Genomic DNA, 25786 nt, shown 5'->3' on the forward strand with positions numbered 1-25786 from the left:
ATGGCGCATTACTGCTACATATAAATTAAAAGTTACCTTTTCTTCTGTTCTCGGTAACTAACTTTGATGCGTGAGGGAATCGAATCTGACTGTATTGAAGGCAAACAACTTGATTTAGTAGGAAATATATGCTGGATAATATTCTTTGTGTTTGGTTTAGGCAGATAACTAGAGAAAAAAAAAAGAAAATGAGTATTTATAATGTGCAGAGAGGGTTACGAGTTAACCAATTACGGCGTGCGACAGCACCTTACGTTCCGGTGGCAGACCCACCCCTTATAGTTTTTGATAACGAGAATCATGAGGAGGGGAGAGAAAGACAGCCAGTTGTGGCTAACATTGAGAGACCTTGGAATCAACCAGTGTTGCGAGCTCCCATAGTTTGTAATTTCCAGAAGCAATTTTCTCAAAGTATTTTTCGCTCTTTAGAAAAACAAATTAGTGAAGTACCGGAAATAGATGGAACGGATGGGTTACTGGTTTGTCATTTCCTATTAAAGCTTGACATGTTAATTGTTAAGGAAATAGCTCCTGTAGAAGCTATCTTGGTTTCAAGTCTTCAGAAATGTAGAAAACAAGCTTACGAGGAATTACAACGTTTATTATCTATCACTACAGATTGGGAACATATTTGCCATTCGTTATTGGTTAAGTTTGTAACTCCTTTGGTAAATACTGAATTTATGAAATCGGTTTTATATAGAGTTATGCGGGAAGATGAGAATTTATTGAATTTCATTCAAGAGAAGTTTAGTACTTTGAATATTTTGGAAATGGAAATGTGTGAGGAGGAAATATGTAAAATGATTAGTAATTTAGTAACTCCGGAAATTAGAAATTTGTTATTAATTGTAAGTGTTCCGAAAACTATACATGAGTATGTAGATTTCGCTGAGAGTTTTGAAATTAATGAAAAGTATAGTCAAGATTATAAAAGGGTTATGAGGAAGGACCATATGCCTCCCCCGAGATTTAAAGCCCCTCTAAGGAGTATGAACACTCGCCAAACATTAGAGAATAGAACATTTAAGCATAGAGGAAATTTTTCGAAATCAAATCACGCTTTAGGATTTCATAGTTCTTCAAACTCAATCAAGGAAGACGGTAATGATGGTACATTATTACAGTTACCTGTTAGCATTTGTCATACGTTGTTTCCCTGTATCATTGACACGGGATCAAGTTTAAATTTCGTCGAGGAAAAGGTTTTAGAGGCAATTCGAACAAAATGTCAACCTGTGGTGAAACAAGTAAATTATTCCGTCACTATAATGCAAGACAAGGAACTAGTAGTGCGTGAATTGGTACAAATCATATTTTTCATTAATGGTGTTCGATTTTCTGCCTGGTTTGGTGTAGTGAAACATCCAAAACTTAAACTATTAATTGGTATAAACTTTCTTCGCGAAAATTTTGCACATATTAACGTTAATGCTCAAGAACTTTGGTTTGAGAAAGTGAATCTTAAAGTGGGATTAAAACCTTTAGATTTGGAATCTTGTGTTATGAACAGTAAGCTGTGCGATTCTCCATATATTTTCAGGTCTGTCCGGAATGCCCCCAGGCAACTTGGCGCCACAGCCTGGGAGTCCTACGGAAATAACAGACCTGATTTTCCACAACATGCATCAGGCCGAGCAAAAATTCAAAATTCACCACAGCCAAGGAGTTTTGGGAAAAAGAGCCAGACCAGCAATGGTAGAGGAAGGAGGCAGAGAGGAGAAAAGGTTCCATTGGAAACTTCGTGCGTGGGGCTGATGTCGCCAGGAACATCGACGGCGCATGAGAATGTGGGAGAACCAGCTGGCTCCAGGGTTTCCAATCCTACGTATAGAGATATCTCAATGGAGGAGGCCGAAATAAAATCAAAAGGTATTAATGATTTTGAGAATATTGTTAATGAAAATTTAATTGACTATGTGAAAAATTTAGCTATAGAATTTCAAGACGTTATAACGGAAAATTTAGGTCAGGTTAAGGACTATCAGTATGAAATTCAGTTAACAGATCCTTCTCCTAGCATAACTCAGCCTTATTCAGTTCCTAAGCATAAATTGAAAGAAATTAATCAGTATATAGATAAATTAATAGAATCTGGTGTAGTTGAAGAGATTGATAGTAGTCCTTACATTTCTCCATGTTTCTTGGTGACGAATAAGGACAATTCTAAGAGACTTGTCATAAATTATTTTTCTGTCAACAAAAAGTTGTTATTGACAGCTTATCCGTCACCTAATTTAGAGGGCATTATTTCTAATATTGGACGTCATACTCTGTATACAACGGTCGATATAAAAAGTTCTTTTTTCCAAGTAAATATTAAGCCAGAATGTAGGAAAATAACTGCCTTTGCAACACCTAATAGGCTATTACAAATGGTTAAGCTCCCGATGGGTCTAGCTGTTAGCCCATTTATTCTTACTAGCTTAATGCATAAAATCTTTAGAGATCTCGAAGGTGACTATTTAGATATTTATTGTGACGATTTGATTATTCACACAGATTCAATAGAAAAGCATAAAGAAATATTAGAAAAAGTACTTAAACGTCTTCGTGAATGGGGGATTACTATCAGTCCTCATAAAGCAAAAATTTTGAAATCAAAAATTAAAATCTTAGGATATGAATTTAGTAATGGGGAAATGAAAATAGATGAAGATAGAGTCAAGGTAATTAGAGATTTACCTAAACCAAAGAACAAGCGTGCTTTAAATAAGATGTTAGGATTTTTGAATTACTATCTCAGATTTCTTAAAGATTATGCTGATTTGTTGACTCCATTAAATGCAATGAGGTCTCCCTCAGTTCCATTTGTCTGGGGAAAGGAGGAGGATGAACTTTTAGAGAAAATTAAGGAAGCTATCATAAATCACGTGATTCTTAGAGTTCCAGATATGGATGCTCCCTTTGTAATTCATGTCGATGCTTCGACTAAAAATTATGGGGCCATATTAAGTCAATATGATGGAGAAGGTAAATTAAGACCTGTTTATTTTCTTAGTAAACGTATACCCCCATCAGACTGGTCCAAGAGCATTTTTGAACTAGAATTGAGAAGTTTAGTTCACGCTCTTGATAAATTCGATATGTATTTACATAAAAGGTTCACGGTCTATTGTGACAATTCAGCTTTGACGTGGATTTTGCGAAATCATAAGCGTCAAAAGAAATATGGTTCCCTTATAGAAAAAGTTAGTAAATATCAGTTTGATATAGTTTATTTGCGTAGTGGACACAATAATTTAGCGGATTATATTTCTCGCATGAATAATTATATCGATTTTACCCCTCCTTCGAAGGACATTATGGAAATTGAGAAAGTAGATGGGAAGGATGTACATTTAAATTTTGTAAATTTTTGGAGAAATCCATTTTTCCATAGACCTTTGAGTGAGCATCAGCGAGAGGATCCATCTTTGGGTACTATTATCCAAGAAATTGAGAGTGGTAAGAATAAACATCCTTATTTGATTAAAGATGGTGTATTGTTAAAGAAAACTAAGGGAAAACAATATGGTGGCTTAAGAGCTGTTATTCCTGAATCACTTAAATATAGCATTATTAAATATCATCACGAAGACCCTGTGGGTGGTGGCCACAGTGGTTCGCAACGTACGATTGCTAAGATAGCTAGTAGATATACTTGTAAAGATTTATTTCCAAGTATTCGAGAGTTTATACAAAAATGTCAAATTTGTCAATTTTGTAAAGACAGGAATACCACTCAATATGGTACTTACTACTCACATAAAGAAAGATATCCGAACAACTCCGTATATTTAGATGTAATGGGTCCCTGGCCTGTTAGTAATGGTTTTAAATATGTTTTGGTATTAACAGATGGTTATTCACGATTTGTAATTATCGAACCTCTTAGAAATTTAAATGCAAAATCTATCTGTTTAAAATTAGATAAGATATTCTACTCTTACGGATATCCAAATAAAATTATATGTGACAATGCAAGTTATTTTCAAAGCGAATATTTCAAGAGTTACTTATTTAGTCTAGGCATTAAACGTATTCATACGTCTCCTTACTCCATGTCCAGTAATTTGACGGAGCGTCAAAATAAAAACATAAAACAAATAATAAAATGTTATGTACATAAAAACCAAACTCAATGGTCAAAGTATATATATCAGGTGCAATATACTTTAAACACTAGTGAGAATAGTGAAACGAGGAAGACAGCGAGTGAATTATTTTTAGGACGCAAAATGTTTAATCCTTTGGACATTAATTGGATTTTAGACTTAGGAATTCTTGAAACTTCGCAAAATAAAGAGGAATTAAATCAAATTATTGTAGAAAACATTGAAAAGGCCTGGAAAAGAAAAGAGAAGATTTATTCAAAGAAACATAGGGACATAGATTTGCCAGTAGGGGAGAAAGTACTTGTAAAGAGAATAATGAAGGCTTCTCTTGAAAAGAGGTTTCAACCAAAGTTAAGCAGTCAGTACCATGGCCCATTTGAAATCCTTTCTTACCCAACAAGGAACACCGTCTGGTTACAGTTAGTAGCGGATAAGAATATTAAGATCAAAAGGCATGTTAGTTTCATTAAGAAATATTATCCTAGCAATACTAATAACTCTAACATTTCTTGCAATTTTAGTAATATTAACTATCGAAGACAGCTTGATAATTTTGGTTCTGAAAATTGTAACGCTAATAATAGCTGTGAAATAAATAGTAACAACAATAATAGTAATCACTCTGACTTTGTAACATGAAAATTTTAAAGAAAGAATTTGTCATTAAATATTGTGTTAAATTTATAAATGTAATCTCGTTGTGTTTGTTGTATACTGTGCTTGTTGTTCAATTCTGCAGGTTCAGAATTGGCAAGGTCATGCCATGGCTGTGAACGTCCTTGTGTACGTCGAGACCCTCGTCATGTCAAACCCTTTCATTCCTGTCTGACGCCCAACCTGAGCCATAAGGTGGATGGAAAAGCTCTGTATGCGCAACATACTGGTTATTTGTCATCTCTTCAGTAATGGATGGACACTTGTCATCTGAATTCATCAAATGGAAAATGGAGCTCCTGTTGACATCTACTTGTGAAAGACATTGGTGAATTTCGTGGTGAGTTTGTTCCAATTCTTCTGCATGCTGTGATTAAGATAAACAATATTTTTTTTTCTTTTCGAAATTTCTATAACCAGTTTATAAAAAAAAAAAACTTGACCGTGGGGGAATTTTATATGTAACATTTCTCCAAGAAAAAAAAAAAAAAGACTTTAGTCTGGACACTGAAACAGCTGATTAGTTACTTCCGCATACAGTTAGCAACTATGATCTATGTTAGTAGGTCAGGTTCAATGAACATTGTGCTTCGTTTGTTCATCGAGAGTTAACAGCGCCACCTATGATCTGTGGTTGAAATGTCAACCCGCGATTAGCGTCAGAACAGAAGAAAAGGTAATCGTCGACGGATCTAAAATTACATTTCGGAAATAAGAAAACAAATTAGAAATCGTAATGGGTTTGTTAAATGGAATTAGAAGAAAATTTTGTGAATAGTGTTGGAAATTAATTTAAGATCCGCTTGTGAAGTGGTGTGAAAGTAAAGCCTGAAATGTGAATAATTATATAATCATATTGTAAGTGTGTTTGATTGGCATGTTCAACGGAACCGTAAGTATGTTCTAAATTCTATCCTTTTTATTTTTGCGCCATTTTGGACCGATTAATACTTCGATTCCGGGGGATATGTTCATCGAATCACACGTAACTATTTCTTTAGTTATATTGAAATTAACATATAAATTACATGAAATATTTTTGGATTTAATATTGAAAGCTTTAAAATATTATTTGGACAGAAATAATTCATGGGCGTTAAATTGTGGAATTGTTCACACCGCTATCAAAAGAATTGAAAGGGGAAGATTTCAATTTAAGTGTTGTTTGTTAAGTGTTAAAAATATATATTTAGTTGTTGCTATTATTCTAGTTGTTACATATATTGGAAATAAATTGTTAATTATATTGAAATTTGCTGAATACTTTTGCTCACTAAATCATTTGCCTTCAGTTCCGCATCAAAGGAGATTACATTAAACCCTTTCGAGAATAGCAGTGTACCCGTTATGGCGCATTACTGCTACACTTCCAACTTACCCCATTCTTCAATTCAGGCAGGTCTCGTCGCCGCTCACAGAGAATCAGACAAAAGACTAAAATACTCAAACCTATTGGACAAATATTGGTTTGTAACAGTAGCAATAGAAACCAGTGGGTCTTGGGGTCACGAAGGATTTAATTTCATTAATGAAGTTGGTCATCGAATAGCAATCAAAACTGGTGACCCCCGAGCTACTGCATTCCTTTTCCAACGTATCAGCATCGCCATCCAGCGCGGGAATGTGTCATCGATCTTAGGCACATTACCTCCTGGTAAAGAACTGGACGAGATTTTTCTTCTATAACACACAATAAGACGGAAGGAGACAGACAACCACTTTGATTATGTTCATGAAGAATGTTTTGAATCCAGTTTGGATAAATATAAATTCTTGGAAGTCATGGCTAATACCGGTAAATTTGGGAGTGGTAGCAACATTATCTACAGATTTTACTTTGTTACTCAAAATCGTTAAAGACCCGAATGATATTGTTGTCAAGCTGTCCGATGTTTATTTTGGAACAAATATGATAGCTACAGATAATCTATGTATTCTTAGATGTGCTTATAAGGAAGAAATCAAAAGTTTTACATTTTGTTCTTTTCTCTTAATTGGAACGTGTATTGCATAAATGACACCATGTACGGCTATTATAATTGGGACAACCCTGTTACAGGTAATAAAATAAAATATAGAAAAAAAATAATTTATTTTAAATTGCATTACATTTATGAATGTCATATTTTTTAAAAAAATTCAAGCCGCAGAAGGAATATAAGAGAAAAAGAAATACATGTATATTGTATTTTGTTTGAAAATCAAATGACGTTCGTGCATCTTTATTTTGTGCTGTTGCTATGTAACAATATATCAGGCTATTGCCAAGCAAGTTCAAATAACCTAGGAGATAAATAATCAAGTTGTTACAAAGGCTGCAATTGTAAATATGCAATCTTGGTGTATATGTGATACATTTAATCTACGAGTATTGTCGATCAGAATAAAAATTCTGCTAGTTGACAGAATTTAATAGTTGTTTGAGCCAGGAGCCTTGAATAAATTATTTTGAAGATCAGTAGAAACGGCATATTTACAATTTCTTTAGGTTGTCTGAATGGATTTAAGGATTTAGGATTTAGATTTCTGGGCTTTCGGTATAAATGGCAATTTAGCCCGTCACGTTTTCGAGGGATGACGTCCCTCGGCGAACACACTATCCTGGAAAAGGGAAGAAACAAAGCATGGGGGAAGGAAGGAAGCCCGGTATAAGTTAGGTACCGCCCCGATATTTGTCTGGTGTGAATGAGGAAAACCCAGGAAAACCTCATTCAGGGTGGCTGGCCTGAGAAAGCGTTTTCACACTTTTTCGACCGAGTGCCCCCATCGGGAATCAAACCCGGGACCGCTCGCACTGAAGGCGAGAGCGTTAGCGACTGCGCTAATACAAAAATCTGACAAAACAGCTTATCAGCAGATGAAGGAAAGGCCCTACGTTACGTTATGGATGAGACAAACCTGATTACTATAAATAATTTGAGTGAATATTCCGTCTATCCATCAAGAGAAACATTCCCCATGACCATATCGAGTAACTTATCAAGTAATACTACAGTTGATTCTAAGTTACTTGACAAATCTTATAAAGAAGTTAGAGGAGAATATAAACCACTCTCATATTAAATTTCAAGATCAAGTCAGTATTAAACTGGATGGTATGTAGGAACTTTTTCAAGATGTAGAAATAAAAGAAACAGAGTAACACATCTACTATAAAGGAAATAAAAACGGTGATCATTTGGACCTAGCGAAATACAGTCTTGGTATACTGATTAATTGTCATGTTGGGTAGACTGGTGCCTGAGCATGTGCTGGAGATTAACTCGATACCCTGAATTATAAAACATATACTGGGAGTAACGAACCATTATACCACATAGCACGACCATTACAGACCGCAACCAGCCACAGAGGTTTGGGGGGATATGGATATGTTAGGGGGGAAGGGGAAAGTCATTAAAAATTCTCTTACACATATCTAAATTGTGTTTTTTGTGTTGAGGTCTGGAGGAACCACGAAAAGTTTATGGGGTGCCAGCCCTCCAAGCCCGCCCCCTGGTTGCGGGCCTGCACCATTATAAAATATTTTGAAATGAAATTAAATGAAATCTTTGAATTTTACGTCCCACGTTTATGCCGCCTATGCTAAAGGAGACGGTAATGCCCCACGATTATGCCAGCTAGGCTAGAGGAGATGGTAATGATGAGAAATTAATGAAATGGTGTAATGAAGAAAGTAGGAGGAAACGGGAGAACCCTGAGAAAAGCCACGCACACGGTGTTTGTTTACCACAAAACTCACTTGACGCGAGGTGGGATCGAACAGGGGACCCCATGCACCAGAGGTGAACGCTCTACCACTGATGCCACTTTACAGGGAATGTCTAAAATTAGAACTACGTCTTGACGCCTAATGACGTCATATGGAGCACAACATTACGTATGAATGATGCCATATGATGTCAAGTGGCAGCGAACGAGTTAAGAAATATTTATTTATGTAATATACAAAAAAAATCTTAAGGTTGTTTTGGGAAAAAAATATCCAAGAGAAAGTCATAACTCCAGTAAACTATTTTCTACGAATTCTGTCGAGAAAAATGTCCTGCCATACCGAAGTTCTAATACTGTACTATCTATATTTATGAAGTTTGTACAAATTTGTAGGTATCGTTACCATGAAAGCTGTTCGAAGATTTGACTGCACTTGGTAAATTACTCTGTCTGATGTTTTCGAGGTAAATTAATTATGCCATATGTTACTATGAGATATTAACAAAAGTCGTTTATACGAAAATTCTAAAAGAAAACTCATCTCATTACTGAAATTTACTTTTCTGATTATTTACTACAAGTTAGTACTACCACACTAAAACTGTTAAATCGTTTTTTCGAGAAAAAATCCCTATTTTGAATTTTCGCCATCCAATAACTCCCCTTTTGGGATCAAAAGATCCAGTATGTTTCAATCAAAATTTTTCTTGTAAGCCTTATATCTGGAGAATTACATGTAGTGTAGCCAAACTCAAACTATCACTTGGGGCCGCGGTGGCTCAGTGGTAGAGCGTTCACCTCTGGTGCATGGGGTCCCGGGTTCAAAGCCTGCTCCCGCCAAATGAACTTTGTGGTGTGCGTGGATTTCCTCGGGGTTCTCCCGTTTCCTCTCACTTTATTCATTTCATTCATTTCTCATAATCACCGTCTCCTTTAGCCTAACCGGCATAACCGTGGGACGTAAAACTCAAAGATTTCATTTAATTTTTTTCAAACTATCATTTAACTCAGTATGATGTGCTTATTCCGTAAAAAATACGAAAACTCGATTTAGAGGCCGGTCAAAAATTTTCTGAGGGACGAAACAGTAAAGAACAAATGGACGAAAATCCTAAACAACTTTTTTTTCTGGATGTCGGAATCATAAAACTTATAAATAGGTTGAATTTCCGAATTTGATGTTTTGTTTTCGCAATTACAAGGATTTTGTTTTCTCTACCAATCATCGCTTCAGAGAAAAAAATAAATAAATCAGAATGTACCAAGGATATTTCCGCTTATCGTAAGACAAAAGTTTTCACAAAACGTGAACTCTTGCAAACATCTATACTCCACAAACAAAGCTGTAAGTGTAACAGAATCATGTAAGTTTATTTTAATATCTGTCAGATAGGCACCTCAGTGGGAAAAAAAGAATGTGGCAATAAACTAAGAAATAGAGAAAAAGTAAACTGAAAGTGTGTTAACTTGTTTATACTTACAGCAAAGCAGCTGAGAGAAATTCCATGTCATTAATTAGGAATTTTCTCGCGACTGTATATTTTTTTAAAGATTTATATCAGAATATAAATAAACTGAATATATAAAATCTAACAAACAAACAAGTAAACAAAAGAGATAGGCAAAATACAGCGGAAGGAAGCATCCTATATATATATATATATATATATATATATATATATATATATATATATATATATATATATATATATATATATATAGGGCCGGATTTAAGAGGGTGCAAAGGTGCATGTGCACCTCCTCCCTTCGTTGTAAATATACACTACCTAAAGTGAGAAGCTAGCAGTGAGTTTTGCAAAATCAACAGTTTAAGTCAATTTTCTGAAGGTTGAAGGAAAAGAATTCATCGAGAGCAGACACTTAGCATTTCCAAAGGAATTCCTAATTCTCATCACAAATGCCTAAAGGCATTTAAAATAAACTCAAATTTAATTCAAATGTACTGGTAGTCATCGGTGTACCCCCCTCAGAGAATCCTGGATCCGGCCCTATATATATATATATACGAGGGCCGTTCGGAAAGTAACCTCCGATTGGCTAAAACAGAAATACCAAAATAAATAAGAAGAATACATCGAAAAACTACTTCTTTTCTCTATGTTACAATATATTTCCATATACATTCAAGCACTTAGCTTAGAAATTCTCTAAGCATAAAAAAAAATCTCCCGCTTCTGCCTTGAGCCAGTCTGTGACCGCACCTCTAAGCTACTCATCATCACCAAAGCGCTGAGATCATATAATACAGTCCTGCAAATTTGTAGAAATTGATCGGAAAGCTCGGAGACTGGGAAACGTTGATTTTCACGAAATTTTCCATAAATTTTCTGAACGAGTTCATTAATGACCACTGATGGCCTGCCGCTCCTCTCTTCATAATGAATGTTTGTTCGTCCGCTTTAAAATGAACGAACCTATTCACAAACAAGCCCTTCGTTCATCACTACAAACAAAATTCCCGATGAATAGCTGCAGATGAGTATTGTTTTGCCGTAAGGAAACCTATAACAGCTCGCACCTCGTACTTGGCGGGGTTTCTATTGCAGCACACATTTTGGAGATGCTATACAAATGGAACTATTGATCAGACAACCTTCAGTTTACCATGGCTGGACGCAGACTGATCTAACGCGCACGTCTGTGCAGATAGTAACGATGCCCTCACTACTTCAAGCACAGTGCCCAATCGGAGGTTACTTTCCGAACGCGCCTCGTATATAAATCAGTTAGAACAGAAGGCCTCTGTCTGAAAACCTTTACTTGAAGAGAAATATAATGTATTACTTCTGTAAATGAGCTGGAATCTCGACAGTATAAAGAGTCCCTTGAATCTAGAGGTGTAAATTGAAAATATTGTATTTGAAAACCATTTTTTTAAATAAAAAAAAAAACACACAAGTCACCATTTTATTTCCATTTAAAATAAGTTTTATTTTCAGACAAATGTGAAAAAAAGTCTGTAAAATGAAACAGAAAACAAAATAATGCTTAGAATGTGCTGAGACAAGTCTATTGTAGATTTACTAGTACACAATAAAGTGAAAACAGCAAAGAACATTTGAACCTACTTTCTCTATATTTTGTGTGATAAAATTAATGAAAAATTAATTTTTGTAAAATGTATTTTCATTTGAGTTATATTAACAACTTGGAGTTCTGAAAATTAAATTAAAACAATGTTAAGAAACACGAGCTCATTATTATTTGTATATTCTTTTCAAAAATTATGCACTGCATAAATAAAAAATCCTTTTAATATCAAAGTGCATTTTTTGAAGTTTCCAAAGTTTTTTTTAAGTGCTTAGATAAGTATGATATCCAATTGCAAAGATGGAGTTTCCAACAAACTTAAATATGATAATATTGTTTACAGATGTAATTTCGTATCTTGTCAACCCGTTCTGGCGATATGATGAAAATTGCTAAAGTTAGCAACACTGCTTATAAGTATGCAATTACGAGAAGTTATTCTAATTACAACTTCCAAAAAATATTGCTGTAATGCATAAACAGACGAAAACAACATTTTTAAAAACGATTTTCTACAACTACATCATTTTAAGCAGTATAATCTGTACCCATGTTTACCATATCTCCGGAACAGTTTGAGATATCAATTTGCTGTAAACGCCATTATGGTCTTTACGTTTATTGGAAACCAGCTCTCTGATTAGATGTGACACTTAGCTAAGCACTTTTTCGGAATAAAACTTTTCCAAGAAAGCAACATTTTCAGTTCCTTGTAACTGTGTTTCTTTTTGCTGGAAATACATCATATCTTGATCACCGTATCCAATACTAAGGTACTTCCGATATATTTTTATGATACACGTCCGTCTCATTTGCGTTATTATTGCTGCACAGACCTCCAAAATTTGAGTGCTTGTGTTAGTGTAACATTGGATAATAAGTATGGTATTGTTCGTATTCGTTTAACATGTAGATTTGAAATACGTAACAATCAGACGTAATGCCATTTTAAAAAATATATAACTTTATGTTAGGTTGGCAAACATTGTTAATGGAATAGTATTGTGAAGTATTGTATGTCAGATAATGTCCTTTTGTTAATATTTGACTTACAAAATTTCATCGATTTTTGTTCTTAGTAGTTCAAAAGTTACAAAGTTGGTACAAGATAAGTGGTCCACCCTATATATATATATATAATTAGCTACTTTACTAGAAGTAGTTACATTGCAGTTTATAATAGATTTTTCTTCTACAAAATAATTTTCTGTAAATTGACCAGCTGTCTTCACTTTCCAATGGAACTGATTATGAACATAGACTAATTTCACTGTACAGTGAATGATATAGCTAGGATACAGTGCTTTTCTTCTCGTCAAAACAACCTTCAAATAGTGTTCAGGCTAAGCTTTAATCTGGAAAGAAGTAAAGGAATTATTTTACTTTATTTAACAAAAATCTGAAAAATCATGGACAAAATACAGTGTGTTTTGTTGAAAAATAATTCTCACAAATAATTCTTCTGAGAATAATTCTTTTCAATACTGCTTGAGTCAGAAGAATATTAATTGACATGTAATATCTACGTAATTAAGTTAAAATCATAATTAATCAGTTTTGATAAACGTAGAATTTCTAATAAAAATGCTTCGTTCAATGAATGGTTAATCAATTAGTTGAGTATACTGTTTATATCATACCTAGATAGAATGTTCTACTGTGTTTAGTGCAAGTATATTGCTATGTCTTACTCATGCCACCCTCTCTGGATTCCACATTATTTAGTGTACTCCCGGGTTCAATGCTAGAAGCTGCTGAATTCAAGCTATCATTCATGAATAACATCCAGAACATCAAGGGACGGGAGCTCCTTCGTGGCTAAGTGGTTAGCGTACGTGCCTTTGGCGTAGGAGACCTGGGTTCGATTCCCGGCGGGAACTCGTTAAACTGTATTCTACGTTAAACTGTAGGTCCTTGTCCCATATAGCCTAGTTGCTGAAAAGGACACTAAAATTAAATCAATCTAATACAATTAAGGACGGATGTCGTTTCACATTTTTAATTGAGCCTCTGTTCGATTTCCATTTTGCATGAGGATTTTTTTTTTTTACCCAGTGACCAGCAGGAGAAACGGAAGATCAGGCGTGATCAAGGTGGGAAGTATATACTAGAACTTCCGTTAAGTGAGATACAAGTATAACTTTTACCGAAGGTCAATAGACGCATTTGCAATCAAAAAGGGGAAATAAATCCTAATGGTGAGAGTGACTTAATTTTTTTATTATTTATTTTTAGACAAATATTAGTTCTTTGTCACATCCCCAAAAGTTTCTATCTTTAGCAATATTATTATTCTGATCCCAAACAAATAATATCTACAACTCCCAAAATCTAAGAAATAATAATTAATAGACTTACTATAAAATCCTTTCTAAATGCCAAAATGGAAATGTTGAGAAAAGGGTCAGATTTTCTTCAGAACTGGTGGCACATGGTCTCATTCACATTCATCTGGTGGTGATTATTTGAACTACTACTACAGTGAACACTAGATAGCAAGATTTTAACTGAGCAGTGTTAGGTATATAGGCCACATTTTGACACTAAACCAAACTTTTCCATTTCTAGCACTTAGCACGAATTTCATTTTCAGCCTCCAATTATATTTAAAAAATAGAAGTATTGTTAAATTTTTTCTTAACTTGTTTATGATAAAGTTTAATATCAAGTTATATTTTAAAAATTGATAAGACTTTTCTTAGGCGAAATTCAACATCTGTAGTCGTATGTGAACAGAGCTTTCTTCAACAAAATGTTTATACATTTTATCAAAGGAGTATTACATGATTATCACGTAAAGATCATGTAAGACATTTAAGCAAAGATATAAACTTACAAAATAACTTTAATTTATAAATATGAAAAAAAGATGACACAATGTGGAGGCTTTTCTACTATGGATCTTTACGTGATAATCATGTAAAGATCCATGGTAGAAAAGCCTCCACATTGTGTCATCTTTTTTTTCTTCATATTTATAAATTAAAGTTATTTTGTAAGTTTATATCTTTGCTTAAATGTCTTACATATTGCTATTTGTTTCTTTTCTGAAGCTAATTAATTTGTGTTTTCTGTGAAATTATTTCAAAATTTTACCAGAAAGCTTCGTTGAATTTGAGCTTTTAGCGTCCCTGCTAGTAGCAAGACTATACGAGACATAAACCTTCAGCAAAACATGGGATTCGAACCACATAAGCTTACATTAGGAATGAAACTCGGATCTCGGAAAACCTTTTAGGATTTAGGATTTAGAGTTCTGGGCTTTCAGCATCTGTGGCCATATTAACCCGTCACGTTTGAACTATGACGTTCTTCGGCGAGCACACTATCCGGAGAAAGGGAAGGAAGCAAGCGGCCTGGGATCTATAAGTTAGGTATCACCCCGGCATTTGCCTGGTGTGAATGAGGAAAACCTCATAAGAGGATGGCTGATCTAAAAAAAGCTTTTTACACTTTTTCGACCGAGTGCCCCCACCGGGTCTCGGAAAATCGTACCGAATGTTACATAGTAATAAATGACTATAATAAATTGGTTTGAGTTTTAATACCTTGATATATCGAAAGAAGATCATTGTTTAAGGTGGGATCCGAAGAATTATTCAGGTTGTATACGAGACAAGTACTCCACCGGGAGTCGAACACGGAATTACAGTGGGTCACTAGATATTTGAAAGAGACAAAAATTACGAATAATTAACAGGATCATAAAATTGCCCGCTCCACATTCATAGATGTTTAAAAAAAAAGAACACAAAAACAAACTCAGGGTTACTTTTCTTTGCACCCTTCTCAATGTTGTCCTCTTCCCCAGGACTGGATTAAGGAGAGGGCTATAGCTCCGGGCCTCCAGATGGATAGAGGGTTCTCCACTCTGATTAAAATCTCAACTGACTATCTGGAAAGGATCATACGATATAATCATCATTATAAAATAAAATATCACCAAAAATGTGAAACATATTCCACTAACATTCCTACTATACTTTTACAGAAATGTACTAGATGAAGTCAGCACGTGCCACATAGTTTTTCTAGCCCCGAGCCTCCAGGTTTCTTAATCCAGCCCTGCCCTTCCCTTACCCTTTAACAGTATAACACAAGTATGATGCACTATAGCAGCGTTTCCCAACCTTTTTCAACTTGCGGTACACTACAGGTGTAACTTGAATTCTCGCGGCACAGTCATGTAGATATTATGATTATTATTTGTAAATATAAAATACCGTGGTAATTTATTTATGTGATTACTGATCTCCTCATAGAGAAGAAAGCTCGATGACTGGTTTTCGGTAAAATATTATGCTTATTTTTCATTCTAATTTAAAAATAGAAAACAATTGCAACGAGATATAAAACTCAGGTTTTTAAAAATACACGTTCTTTTTCGAAAACTGTATCCAATCTTTCACTAAGAAGGAAGATCACTAAATAACGAACGAACAAACACACCTCTCTTACTTTTAAAACACATTTGTATGCATGTTTGCTTTGTCGAAAAGGTTGAATGATATTACGCAACAGTCTGCAACAATAAAGAAGCAATAATGGTCATAACAATGATAAATACTTTTTTCAACATTAAACATGTACAGAAAAGTAACCGAGTATGAAAATTAAAATTGTAGATTCATAGGAGAGGTTCATAGTAATGTGAAATACAAATATACATTTTCCCCTATGTTTTGCAATTTGATTGCCATGAATTAATAATTTTATTTCGATTTCCTCGCTGCACAGCGGTTGGGAAACGCTGCACTATAGATTTGCTCATTGGTTCGGCTGGAAGCTTTCTTATCCAGTTCCTTGCTCTTATCACAGAGCTAAGCTAAAAATCATATATCTCAACATTAGATAAGATAACAAACACGCTGAACCTGTCATATACGAAAAAAAACGTAAAAGTAAAAAAAATACTGTCCTAAAATTCTTATCTAAATAATTTTGTATTTTGAAACAAGTTATAAGCAAAATATGTCAAATATGACAAACAAAACGTAATTCCGAATCGGAAGAAAGATATAAACTTCCAGTAATGTTTTTTTTTTCAGAAGAAAAGATATGTCTTCCATGACACTAGCAATTTCTCTTTGTTCAGTATTCTAAATCTAAAAAGTAATTATAAAGGAAGAAATTTCCAATTTATCATCCCTTTCAGCAGTAAGACTATATGAGACGTGCACCTACAGCTTAATGTGATATCCGAACGACATGAACTCCTGCCGGGAATCAAACCTGGATCTCTCAGCCCAAAAGCGCGTACGCTAACCGTTTAGCCAGGAGAAGCTCTTGTAAAGGAAGAAAACAGTTTTTTAATATTCTCCTAAATAATGGTAAGGCAATGGTAAGCATCAGTTTCGGTGAAATTGAGTTATTAGCTCAAATGTTTTGTGATCGAACCACAGAACATTATGTAGATAGATTAATTTCGGAAATAGGCCTGAATATGGGAGTGGAACTTTGTTTAATGTCTGTCATATTACATTGCATTGCATAGGAATGTTGAACTTTCTTTTCCAGTTTACTCGAAAGATAGAAAATGTGATTTACCATTGTTTTACCCGGAGCTGGTAAATTATTCCCTAATTATTTAAAAAGAAAAATCTTTTTAGTGAATTATCATTTTTAATTATTGTATGTAAACAAGTATGTATGCAAAGTTCCGTAAAATTCCGTGTTCGTGTACTTGATGAGATTATATTTTCTAAAATTTTTAAAATTTAGTGTATCTTTGAATGCATATGTTGAGTACTTAAACAATACTATTAATGTATATTGTAAATACAACACGACGCAGTGTCACAGTGTAGACAACGTGAAGAAGTTTGGTTTGGTTTTCGAGAAACCTAACTCCTTAATAAGCCAAATTTTACCAAGTCTTGTATCCTGAGAGTTTACTAACCCGCTAATCTCGACAGCAGTGTGTATAGTATATCAAATAGTTCTTGAAAATCTCTGAGTTTTACGTCCCACAGTTATGCCGGTTAGGCTAAAGGAGGCGGTGATGATGATAGATGAGTGAAATGGTGGAATGAAGAAAGTGGGAGGAAACGGGAGAACCCTGAGAAAACCCACGAACACGGTGTTTGTCCACCACGAAGTCCACTTGGCGGGGGCTGGGATCGAACCCGGGACCCCAAGCACCAGAGGTGAACGCTCTACCACAGAGCCACCGCGCCCCCTAAAAATAGTTCTTGAAATTTTGTCTCCCGAACAATGGGCAGACCGGGTAAATACCTTTATAAATGAGATATTGGTTAATTTTCTTACAAATTAGATATTGCTAAAAAATCCATCCATAACACAAATAAACTGACGAAGTGTAGACAAGGGAGATTTAATTGTCTCGAATCTCCATTTTATTAACTTAGGATAAGCTAGTGTGAATTTTGCTCCCTATATATGTTTTCTAAATATTCCTTTATGTTGCAAAAGCATTTTTAGCTCAAAAATGGTCAATAACTAATAAGAAATAAATTATTTTTCTCTTTTTCTCTTCTTTTTCTCTTTATCTGTCTGTAACTTTAAGGGAGAAAAAAAGGAGTTGATTCTGAGAGTTAGTGTGAAGTTGGCATCTAAGTTTGTTTCCTTAATATTTCTTTATGTTTCCCGAAACAAACGATGTTTACTTCAAAATAACCAATAAATCATTATTTTATCGATTTATTTGTATAAGTAAAATCAAAATTTGTTGTAACAACGTCAGTCACTAAGTTAACAACAATCATTTTCACTACTTTTAAGGAATCTGTATTTTTAGGGTTATTATTAATGACAAAATAACGTAGTTTTCTCATTCCTAAATGTCGTCTTTCAATATTTGCTTCACACCAAATGGTAGTTCTATCCATAAAGACTACGGAAAGCAGAGGAAATGAAAATAGTTTAAACAGTGACTGTCGTCATTTTAACAAATATTCAGTAGCGTAATTAGGATTTTGTTTCGGGGGGCTATGCACAACACGTGAACAAGCACTTATATTTTTCCTATTGGGTGCCGACAAATTATAATGAAGTAATGTATATATCAAATTTATTTCGGAGGGGGCTTGAGCCCGATAGTCATCTCCCCCTAAATACACCACTGCAAATACTGTTGCAATAAAACTAACAAAACAAAGTGTACTACATGTAGGCTTGCCAAACGGGATTGATTTGATCGGGACAGTCACGGTTTTGAGGGATCGTCCCAGCGTCCCGGCCGGTTTTATGTTTAGTCCCGGTCAGACAGAGAAATTTAGTTCCAAGTCGCAAAGTTATTGAACTCCTAGCCCTTTTTTCTATATAGAAGTTTAATGGAAAAGTCAACAGTGCAAGGACTAATGTTCTGTAAAATGAACTTTGGAATGACTTGCGGTGAGTTCTTGGATAAAATAAAGAACAGTAAGTGCTTTTAGAGAAAGTTTCATTCAAGTGAAAAGTATAAGCCCGAATAAAGTGTAGTTCTTCCTTTTCTCCTCGTTTTGCGAATTGTCTTGAAAAAAATGTATTTTTTTTCATATGTATATATTTGAGCACAAACAAGCCTTGAAAGAAATTAAACTGCTTGAGAAATTGGAACACCAAATTTGGCTACTGAACAGAAAATTTTGAGAATAAATTACCTCAGACTACATTATTATTATTATTATTATTATTATTAGGTCTATTATTATTATTATTATTATTATTATTATTATTATTATTATTATTATTATTATTATTATTATTATTATTATTATTATTATTATTATTATTATTATTTTGTACTAGAAATCAAAATACTGGCATTGTGCATACTAATATTATACAGTGTAAATTTGTTTGAATTCTGAGTGGTTAGGAAAGAATAAATCTTATATTAGAATGTTGAAAAACGTCCGCTATGAATTTTCATTGTGCAGGTGTCTTGTTGAGTATTTATCAGGAGAAATTTTGATAAAATATTGGCATTAACGATGTCCCGGTTTAGAGCTTCAAACATCTGTCAAGTCTAACTAAATGTTACAGTTAAAGTTACAGTTAGAATTCAAAGAATGCTAAATTTATTAAAGCACTTGATAACAGCTTGAATTTTGAACCGTCATTGTAACTTGGAAAAGGGTAACAGGCCCGTATCCAGGGGGTCTTGTAATGCCGGGCCGTCCTAATTTTGGTTGGCTCCCCTAAAATTTTCACGATAGACTGGCAAATGAACTAAAATATAGTGATGAACTATAATATGGTTGCATCGGGCCCCCCGTAACTTCAACCGGGCCCCCTCTATATTTTTGGGCTGGCTACATGCCTGAAGGATAAGAAGTATGGAATTGACTACCTACTTTTAAATATATTCAGGTAAAAATATTCACTAGCAATATAAAAGCTAACACTTAACAAAAACGATGTATTTGTGTCTCGAACTTTCATTAAAGCTTTGAGAGAGGGCAATATTTCTGTATGTTTTCCGAAAAAAAAATCAATACGTAATCGAAAAAAAACGAACTATTTACAAGTATACCTGGTATGTGCTTTGAAATTCACTTTTAAACTTGAAGGAATTTCATAGAGATCCGCAGCGTTGTTAAGGCACTCCTTCACTGTATTAAAGTAAAAGTCAGGATTTAGTAATTTGTTTGGTTGTAATTTGTTTTGCTCATTCTGATGTTTATTAGAAATAGGCTTTGATTTACCTTAATCTTTTTTTTTTCATATGAAATAAATATGCTTCTCTTTTGTAGATTCAATGGGGAAAAAACGGAGGTCGCTGTGGTGAATGCGGAGATCCATGGCATATTCCACGTCCTAGGCCCAACGAAGCTGGTGGTCGCTATGGTCTGGGCATTGTCTCCCGTAAATACATCAGCGGACAGGTGATTGAGGTGCAAGTGGATCTTACATCGAACCACAAGGGATGGTTCGAGTTTCGCCTGTGTCCTACCAACGACTCCAAGAAGATGGCGGATCAAGCGTGCTTCAATAAGCATTTACTTCAACTAGCCGACGGATCGGGCAGCCGATACACAGTGGACGATGGGCACTTTTTCGCTATAAGACTGCAACTACCAGAGAATTTAACTTGTTCACATTGCGTATTACAATGGCACTATTATACAGGTATGAGTAATTTATGCAGAAGCTAACTAGAATTAAGAATGGTTGTTCGGAGAGCGAGGCACAAGCTTCAAGCATTTTGTAGAATTGTACGACAGATGGCATTACTGTAAACCAAAAGCAATAATTACTACTGGTTAGGCTATAGAGTAAAATATGTATTTGTTAGGATCACGCAGTGAGATTGTACTGTTAATCCGTCCGTTCTTCCGTGACTCCGCACGATAATTCTTAAACGAAAATGAATTTATGAATTCTATTTTTGCAATAAATACCTAGAGCGATTATCCTGGCCGAATTTGTTAATGAAGTCAATCCGTTAGCATCTATAACGTGTAATGATTACTTTAATGGTGGCTATTTATTTCATATTCCATATATGTAAGAGAATTTTTGAATTCATTTTCGCAATCATTAACAAGAGCAATTGTTTCACTAAAACAAGTTTCTTAATGGAGTCAATCTATTTACATCTTACTGGGTAACGGCAACTTGAACAGTGGCTATTTACATCCCGTGTTTTGCACGATCATCTTTCCTGTTCTTAATGTGATCCTCTTTACAGTCTTTAGCGTGATCTTCTTTAATATCTTTGCATGATACTCTTTCCTGTCTTTAGCGTGATCCTCTTTAGTGTATGTAACATGATCCTCTTTCCTGTCTTTAGCGTGATCCTCTTTAGTGTATGCAACATGATCTTCTTTCCTGTCTTTAGCGTGATCCTCTTTAGTGTCTGTAACATGATCCTCTTTACTATCTTTAGCAAGATCCTCTTTAGTGTCTGTAGCGTGATCCTCTTTATTCCTTTAGTGTGATCCTCTTTACTGTTTGTAGCGTGATACTCATTAGTCTGTAGCGTGGTCCCCTTTACTGTCTTTAGCGTGATCCTCTTTAGTGTCCGTGGCGTGGTACTCTTTACTGTATATAGCGTGATTTGTTTTTCGAGGGAGACAGGTTTGGGGAACATCTTTATTGTTTCAAAAATCATAAGATGATGTTAATCTGCCAATAGAGGGTTTCGCCCTCTCTCTTGGCATGGGGTATGTTTGCATCAATTATATCTTTATTTTACTTACAGTTGAGCATTGAGCTGTAAAAAGAAATCTGGCTATTAACAATTAACAAATATCAATTAAACTAATATATTACAGTAACATAATATTGGTAAGTTAAGAGAAACAACAATATAAAGAAAAATTAACATATGAAAAATAAGTATAAAAATATATAAGTAATATATAATGAAGTGAAATGATAAAGAACAGTGAAAAGTGCTGAGATACAATGAAATAAATGAACAAATATATAATGCAATAGTGGAATTCAAATGAGGTCGAATTTGAACGGACGACAGCCGAATGATGATGATGAATGCAGTGCACTTGACATCACAACACAAAAGAATTAAATTTGTAAGTATAACGAATGCAGGTTAATCTTCTGTCTTGGGGCGACTTAAGACTGATGAGAAAACATTGGGAAGCCCTTGTTAGTGGTGTGATAAATAAACAGTGCTATAATGGAAAAAGATTAGGAATGTTATGATGAATGAGTTGTCGTTGGAAAAATCTGACATGATTATGATCATCCGGTAGAGTGCGAGCATAAATGAAAAGTAAGATACTTAGTGGCGTATAACAGTATCTGAACTGTGATTCTTGCTCCAAATCTATAAATACGGTGTCTAGAAAAATATCCTTGTAATCGTGAAGGCATTTAGCTATATATTTTTTATGTAAATTGGCAATGTGTTGTACAAGCGGCGGAAAGTTTATTTTGTCATAGAGATCTTGATTATGGTAAGGTAGTTTGATGCGAAATGGTAGAAGAAAGGCATGACGCTCGAGTATCTCTAATCTGTATAAAACTTCTGGGGGGCTGAACACCAGGCGACATGACCAAAAGTGAGAATACTCCGCATAAATGCTTTATAAGTGTTCAGTAGCAATGTTAAGTTTAAACCCGAGGTTGGACCCACAAGGCGGCGAAGAAGTTGAAATCTATTGGCTTTTGTAACAAGTTTCTGTAGTTGTGCTGAAAATCGCAACTTATCATCGAAAACGACACCTAAATAAGTAACAGTTTTAGTTGGTCGGACGAGATAATCGCCAACACGTATCTCAACAAATTTGGATTACGATGGACTTTACTGCGGCATTTGGGCGGTAAAATAATTAAAGTTTGTGGTGTCTTGTCTTCATTGACAGTAAGTCTCCACTTATTGCCCCAGCGAAGAAAGTCTGTACTTGTAGTCTGCAAATTGACGTTAATCTGCTGAATTGTTTTACCGAGCGTAAGAAAAGCAGTATCATCCGCATATTGGAAGAGATATGTATGAGGTGCCGGAGGTGGTAAATCGGAGGCATAGAGGATATACAGAAGAGGTGATAAACTTGACCCTTGTGGCACTCTCGTATAGGGAAGATCGGATATGATAGAGAGCCGTTGATATTAACATAGGCAATACGGTTTAATATAAAAGAGTAGATAACTCTAAGGTGATTTAGAGGAACACCGACCTTAAGAATTTTATGGAATAACCCGTAATGCCAAATACGATCAAATGCTTTCTCATGGTCCATGAGTATGAGGCAGGACGGTAGTGCTTTGTTATAATTATTTGTAATAATAATGGTAAGACGGAGTAATTGACCATTGAGACTGTAATATGAACGAAATCGTGTCTGATGAGAAGATTATTGAGATCATTGAGATGATGATCATTGAGATATAGACGGAGACGATGCACCAGTACTCAAATAATTTTCCCAAAGTAGATGTCAGTTGTATGGGGCGATATGACTTCACACAGTGAGGTGGTTTGTTTGGGTTTAAGAACATACAAACTTTAGACATCTTCCAATCCTGTAAATAATATCCAGTTCTTAAAATAAACGTATAAATCTTTGCCAGGAAGAGACAAAACTGTAGTGAGCACTCTTTGAGAATTCGATAAGATATATGATCAAAAGCAGGTGCAGTATTACATTTCCGCTTTAAAGCATCTCTTATTTCATCAGAGGTAATTTCGTGATTTAAAGGATGTGAAGTATCCAACTCATGAGTGATTGATGGTTGGAGTAATTGGTTGATTGCTGGTTCAGATATGCTAGGGCTTAAGCGATGAATGGAAAGAGGCGGCGCATTGGCTGTTTGTAAGTGAGACGCGAAAACATCCGCTTTCGCCTGATCAGTGTGCAAAGGCTGATCGTCTTGGACAAGACGGTAAGAAGTACTGACTTTCTGCCCAGTTAACAGGTGAAACTGTTTCCAGTATTTTGTGGAGTGTGTTTCGGTGTTCAACTTGTTGCACGTTTCAGTCTATGTAAGTATTTTATGGGCAACGTTATAATTGTGAACTGTGCGTTGCCAACGACGTGCTTGGGGCAAATATTTTGGGTTTCGTGTCTTCTCGTATTCACGAAAACACACGTGGCACGATTTTCGTACGAGTGTAAGATATTGCGGTGGTAATATTGACTGATATGTTTTACCATGGTAATTATTTGCAGCACTGTCGTTAAGAGTGGTTGCAATGCTATGAACGACATTTTTCATATCAATGGTTGTAACTGATCCATTGCGATATTGATTTCAAGCCCATATTGTTCCCAGTTAACCTAATCATATAAGAAAATAGTTCTTGTTAATTGTGAAGACGATAGTGGACGTGCATGGTTAATTATCGCTTTTACTGATAAATGATCGCTGCCGATACAGTCAAGAACAATGATAGAATTTTTAGCAACTATTGAAGCTGTACTAATGATAACGTCAGGAGTAGTCTGACTATTTGGCCTGGTATGTTTGGGTAGTTGATATATATGGCCGTGCAGACCTAGGGATATATAATCAGAAAACTGAGTTTTCTTCCTGATGGATCGACTGTGAATATTGATATCCGCTCGTATTAATAAGTGACGATACTGCGAGAATAGGTACTGGAAGAAATCGAGCGAAATATAATGCCCTGGACGGACATAGATTGTAGCCACAGTTAGAGCCATACTTGGCAGATATATTGTTGTCACTAAATGTTCAGGCAATGGGACAGGTGATGGTATAGAGTGAGCTCTCTAAGTAAGTTCATGGAAGATTCTAAGAGCAACGCCGCTTTGTATGTAGCGTGATCTGCTTTATTGTTTTTAGCTTGATTCTCTATAGGTGTTTATAGCGTTTGTGGCATGATACTCTTTAGTGACTGTAGCGTGATCTTCTTTAGTGTCTTCTTTAGTCTTAATAGTTTTAATATTTGTAAATTCACAAAACAAAACATATGACTATACCAATATCTGCATTTGAGAAATATCGCTAATTTGACACTACTGCCATCTGTGTTACAAATTATTAAATACTTGGACCTTGTACGCTACTGTCCAATCAGTCATTCTCGTTGTATCTTTGAAGTTATCTATGGTACCATAAATTATTTTTTTTCACATGTACAACATTAGACATGCTCTTAGTTACATAGAAGGATTATATTTTTATTGTCACAAAGGTATAGCTTTAAATTCTTTTCATTGTTACGCCTGTATTATCGCGTGGAAGCAACACTGTTTGTTTAGTGATATGACAGGGCAAGAATAACACTTTACATTAGTTTCTATGGTAATAAACTCTACACTGAGTTCTCTGTTTTAAAATCTAGTATTATCAGCATTTGATAGAAAGGATAATAATAATAATTACTGCCAATTATGAAGTGCCATTTTTGGGGAAAAGCAGATGCTCCAAAACTTCATGAAAATAATACAATATATGCTTCCTAACCCAGTGAGTAAATCGCATGTGAACGAGTGTTTAGTGTAATGAAAATTTTAGAACTAGAATATCAACAAAACTTGTGAATTTTGTGTTCAAATACACTTGGAAATGACCTCTGTCAACTTTTATGACAAAACGATGATTCAGGAAAAATAGAATTCTTCAACAGCGACAAAACCTTAAAAATATAAATAATGAGCGAGGCGTCTATAACCACTTACATTTTGTGTTATTTTCATTTAGTTTGGTACAGTATATATTTGGTTTGTAGTAACAGTAGTAGCAGTAATAGTAGCGGCAATAAGTCTTAGAAGTGACGGACGATAATAGAACGTGTATGAAGTTGGTCCCTCACTTTCAAATTCCGATTCAAAACCGATGTCAATAGTTTGTTATTGATTACTTTAACGAAAAATGTTTTTAAAAACTTAACA

Source organism: Thermobia domestica, chromosome 11 (genome assembly GCF_964235325.1).
Source record: "Thermobia domestica chromosome 11, izTheDome1.hap1.1, whole genome shotgun sequence".
Classification (NCBI taxonomy): Eukaryota; Metazoa; Arthropoda; class Insecta; order Zygentoma; family Lepismatidae; genus Thermobia; species Thermobia domestica.